General features: G+C 39.8%; 1 pseudogene; it reads right to left on the bottom strand.

Annotated features, from left to right (window-relative positions):
- Positions 1-1,905: 1,905 nt before the first annotated feature.
- LOC116091011 overlaps positions 1,906-5,471 on the bottom strand; it is a 60,750-nt pseudogene continuing 57,184 nt past the window's right edge.

Genomic DNA, 5,471 nt, shown 5'->3' on the forward strand with positions numbered 1-5,471 from the left:
ATATCAGTAACTGAAAAGAACATGTAGTAGTTCAGAGTTGCTCTCCCTCCACGAGTTTGAAATCTCTTCTTTGGAACAAGTCATGCAAGGCAATCCATGTACATATGCCATCCATCAGCATAGATTTGGTAACCGTTGAGTACTGGTGAGTTGAAGGTTCTACTCTCAGCTCCGTGCATAGGATATGGGTTACATGGCTAGATAAATGTGGTGGCAGAGTGCCTTTATAGACGCTGACAATATTTCTTTAAAAGGAACCAAAGAAAGAACTGAGCATGCTTTCGGGGAATGTAAATTTCCCACAATCATAGGAAAGCGTATTCAATATCCTTAGTCATTAGGGACTCACCAGATGAAAACCACAATCAGATCACATTACATACCAAATGGAAAAAAATCAAAAGCAGCAGGTGTTGGCAAAGATGTGAAGCAACTGGAATGCTCTCGTTGCTGACACAAATGTCAAATACCAATTCTTGTTGTTTCTAACATGACTTAACATAATTGTTCTTCATGACCCAGCAATTTCACATGTACATATCTATTGGCCAAAATAAATAAATGCATCTGTTACAAAAATAAAAGGCTTGTACATGTGCATCCATGGCTACTTAATTCAAATTATCCATCAACTGAAAATATCCCAGATGTTCATCAGTGGAAATGTGAACAAACAAAAATCTTTATAGTATAATTTTATTATGAATGAACAATAAAAAGAGCAAAATAGACTACACCCATCAAGATAGATTCATTTTAAAAATATGTTAAATAAAAAGAAACCTAAACAAAAAAGTACCATAATTACATTTATTTAAGGCTCAAGAATACACAGGCTGATTTAAATTCAATTGCTATTAGTAGAACTGCTGGTCCAGATCTATATTCCCAGTTACTTGAGAAGGTGAGGCAAGAGAATTTCTAATTCAAAGCCTGCATGGCCTACAAAGTGAGTTTAAGGCCAATTAGCATAACTTAGATATTTCTGCAAAAATTTTAAAAGGCATGATGCTGTAATTCAGAGGTAGAATTATATACATGAAGTCACAGGTTTAGTGCCCAGCACTGCAGACATAAATAAATACACAAATAATCAAAAACACTTCCTGCCTTGTGGATAGGAGAAGTGATCAGAAAGACTGAGACATAGTCAACTAACCTGGACTCTTGGGGCTCTCAGAGACTGAACCACCAACGAAAGAACATACACAGACTGGACCTAGGCCTCTCCGCACATATGTCATAGATGTGCAGCTTGGTCTTCATGTGGGTTGTGAACAACTGGAGCTGAGGCTATCCCAAAAACTGTTACCTGTATGTGAGATATGTTCTATTAGCTGGGCTGCCTTGTCTGGCCTTAATGAAAGGGAAGTGCCTAGCCTCACAGAGACTTGAAGTACCAGAGTGGAAGGGGGGGGGCTACTCATGGGCTCCTACCCGCTCAGAGGAGAAGGGGAGAGGGGAAGGAGTGAGGCAGAGAGGAGTAATGAGTGGGATGTAAAGTGAATAAGTTAAAAAAATTAATTTTAAAAAAGAATGAGGGATAGTGCAAGGAGATGAAAATAGTCTGTATTCTCAACTGCCTGATGGTTCTGTGGTATTATATATTCATTAAAGTTCTTTATACTGTACACATAAGATCTTGTACATTTTAATGTCTGTATTAGGCCCTAGTAATATACTAAGATAATATTTAGATGTTGACAGAAAAAAAAAACAGACAAGGGTGCTTCTGACCTGGTCAAATCAATCTTCCAGCTTCATACAAGGAAGCAATCCCAGCTTCTATGCTTCCATGATGCCCATAGGTACATATACGGGGCCAGTTCCATGCAGAAATAACAACTATTGTACACACAGTACCACAAAGAGAAAATCCTTCTGTTTCCAGAACATTTTTTGAAGGTTTCAAGGTACTTTTTATTTATTTGTTCTTCAATCTGCTATAGTTTAATAAGTACATGATCCTTTGACTTGGCATTCACTTATGAGTTGGTTTTGAAACAATCCTTGATTATTGTACCAGCTGGTATGACTACTGATCTCTCCATTCCTTTGGGGTGACTCTGCTAAAAGGGGACAGGTTCCATTCTATTCCAATTTGTGTGGCTGTATATGTCCATGTAAAAACACAGAAGATGCCTCCACCTGCTAATATAGCATTTCCATATTTGTCATGGAAATTAGGTGTTCTTTTGTAATGGGTCTGCCTTGCCACCACTTGCTGAATGCTTCAAACTTGGAGACTGCTTAGTGCATTTTTGGCCAAGGGTAATGTCACGGAGATGAAGATGGAAATGCGGTGACTGCACTGCTGCCTTGGTGCAAATTCACCCCAGCTACCCTTGCAAAGAGTCTTGAGAACATTTCTATTATACAGAGAGGTATTGCATGTTGTCACACACGCCCACGTGCATGCAAAAACAATTATCAAAGAAATAGAAACCTTACTGAAACACCAGATTTTCTAACTGCCTATCTTCAGTTAAGCAAAATATTTTTCTTCCATTTACTTGCTACAAGGGATCCCTATGTGACATGTCCTCATTTAGCTATGCTTTCTCCTACATCCTTGTAAGGTAAATGACCATTCCTGTTCATCTAGTTTATCTTTAAGGAAGTCCCAGCTTAGTAAATATAAATTGCTCAAAGGTTTTTATTTTCCATTTTACTTTTGATATTATAATTACAACAGATCTCCCTTCCCTCTCCTCCCTTTAAGCCACCCCATATAAACCACCACACCATCCCTCAAATTCATAGCTTCTTTTTTCTATTTCTTTGATAAAACGGCACATCAGGAAGCAACATGGTTTCTTTCAGCTTACAGTTCCACATCACAGTCAATCACTGAAGGAAGTCAGGGCAAGAACCTGTATGCAGGAGCTGATGCAGAGGACAAGGAGTACCCTCCAAGGCTTGACCAGCCTGCTCTCTTACAGAATACAGGAACACCAACACTGGAGCAGTACCACCCATAATGGACTGGGTCCTCCCTCATCAACCACTAATTAAGAAAATGCCCTGTCTGCATGTCTTTTTCTTTTTTTTCTTTTTCTCTTTAAAGATTTATTTATTGTTATATGTAAGTACACTTCATCAGTCTGAAGCTGTCTTCAGACACACCAGAAGAGGGCATCAGATCTCATTACGGATGGTTGTGAGCCACCATGTGGTTGCTGGGATTTGAACTCAGGAGCAGGAGCAGTCAGTGCTCTTAACCGCTAAGCCATCTCTCCAGCCCCGGCTTGTCTTTTTCTAGCTTGTCTTTTTCTTGCCTTCTGGAGGCATTTTCTCAATTGATGCTCCCTCTTCTGGCTTGGGTTGATGTGAAACTAACCAGTGTATCAGGCCTAGCTCCTGTTGAAGAAAGTAATGCCTAAAGTGCAGAATTCATGGTCACCTACTTAAAGAAGGAAACAACTACTGAGTGTGCTGTCCTCGTATTGTTGGTTTGCACCAATTGCCCTAGATTCCAGCTCCTCCTGCCAGGCTTTCAATGTGGGAAAGACAAGGAAAGACAAGATGCCTTTGGCTTCCATGTGATCAGATAGGAAACTAGGATTAGGATTATCCTAATGAGTCCACTCTAATGAGAGAGAGGTGGTTTCCAAGGAAACTTGGGATACTCCAGGGAAGTGGCAGTGGGTAATGGGCAGCTGAAAAATTGCAAAAACTGACCAAAAAGAACAACAGGGCAGAAGAGCTGAGGGCTACAAAATGCTCTTTTCTCCTTATTAGCTTCTGGAGTGCCCTTGTATTTGGAGCTCAGTGCCCTTTTCAGTGATCCCATTATGAACTTCATCTCAACAATGTCTCTGAGCAGCAGAGAGGACACATCAATTCATTTCCTCATTAGTGACCTCTTCTATCTTGCACTGTATTTCTTAATAGTCTCTGCATTTTCTGTGGATGTCAGCAAGAAGCCTAGAGCAGATATTTAAGTACATCGGTCGATGCTACATTTTTTCACTTATGAAAGTTAAGAGATGAGGTTGGCTTCTTGCAAAAACCACCGAAAAACACCTGTTATCTCAAGATACACATAGGGCTCATCAGGATCCCGAAAAGTAGAGCTATTCAACTTTTGGTTTACTTACATGCTGCCACAGGAAATATTTTACTTGTATATAAAAATCTACTGCTGCTGCCCACTGTACCCTTCCAGGGAAGAAGGAGGGCCAAATACAAATGTGAAAATTGTTACATGCCTTAGGTTGAATTTTGAAGTTCGCCAGTCTGCCCCATATGCAGCTTTCTGAGGTTTCAAAGAAAATATATATTTCTGTATTCAATACTAATGTTACCACAAAAGTTTTTTTAAAAATGTTTTGTCTAATTCTTATGCACATAGTCTTTGCAAAGGTTTCTATTTCAATGGATATAATAACATAGCTTTTTGGAAATCCATTTTTAAATCATATATGCTTATTGCAAATATTCATCTGCTGTTTATACACCTTCAGCCAGTAAAAATCAAAACGAAAGCCTTTATTTTTCCATGGCACTATGCTGCACATAGTTATTATCATGTGATATCACAAAACAACTGTATTCTCAATGTTGAACTTTTCAATTGAATTTTTGATAAGAGTAGTAGTAATATTGTGTGTTCCTTTTGACACACAATATTATAAAAGATGAACTTTTAATAACTTCATGGTGAATCTATGAATTGTGTACAAATAAAATTAAGTCATTGGAATTAACAGATGTTTCCCTTGTTTGAAGGCTCTAAGAGAACTAATATAAAAATCCATTTCTTTATTGTTTTGTGATGTTCTTCTGTTCATGGGTCAAATATGTACACATAAAAAGTTTGGAATAAAAAATGGAATTATTTTTGAAAAATGACCACTTTCTCTAACTTAAAAAGCTATATTCTCAACAGGACTTGGAGTCCGCATCTATAATCTCAGCACTTGGGAGACTGAAGCAGGAAGATAGAAAGTTCCATGCTATCCTAGGCTACCTAGCAAGTTCTAGGATATCCCAGGGATCACAAGAATCTTTATCAAAAAAAGAAAAAGTTGAACATGCCCAGGACCAGAGGAGAGGAGGACATAACATCTCTTCTAACACCTGGAGTAACTGGGACCAGCGGAATCAGACACACAGGAACTCCACCAGCCCAGTGGCTCAGGTTTCTTCCTGTCCCACAACACCCAGAGGAAGCTCCACTCCCAGGCGCTCTAACACACCCAGGATCAGAGGTGAGGAGGACTCAACATCTGTCCCAATATCAGGAGTAACTGGGACCAGCAGGGCCCAGGCACACAGGAACTCTGCCAGCCCAGAAGCTTGGGTTGCTTCCAGGTTGTCTGGGCAGGCTGGTGCCCTGAGCAGACCTTGGGCACAAACTCTGCAGTCATTCCCAAAACACCTAGAGGAAGCTCCACTCTTAGGTGTTCTAACAAGCCCAGGGTCACAGGATCCCAGAATCACAGGATCACAGAGACAGCTTGACTCTG

This window comes from Mastomys coucha, chromosome X, assembly GCF_008632895.1.
Source record: "Mastomys coucha isolate ucsf_1 chromosome X, UCSF_Mcou_1, whole genome shotgun sequence".
Classification (NCBI taxonomy): domain Eukaryota; kingdom Metazoa; phylum Chordata; class Mammalia; order Rodentia; family Muridae; genus Mastomys; species Mastomys coucha.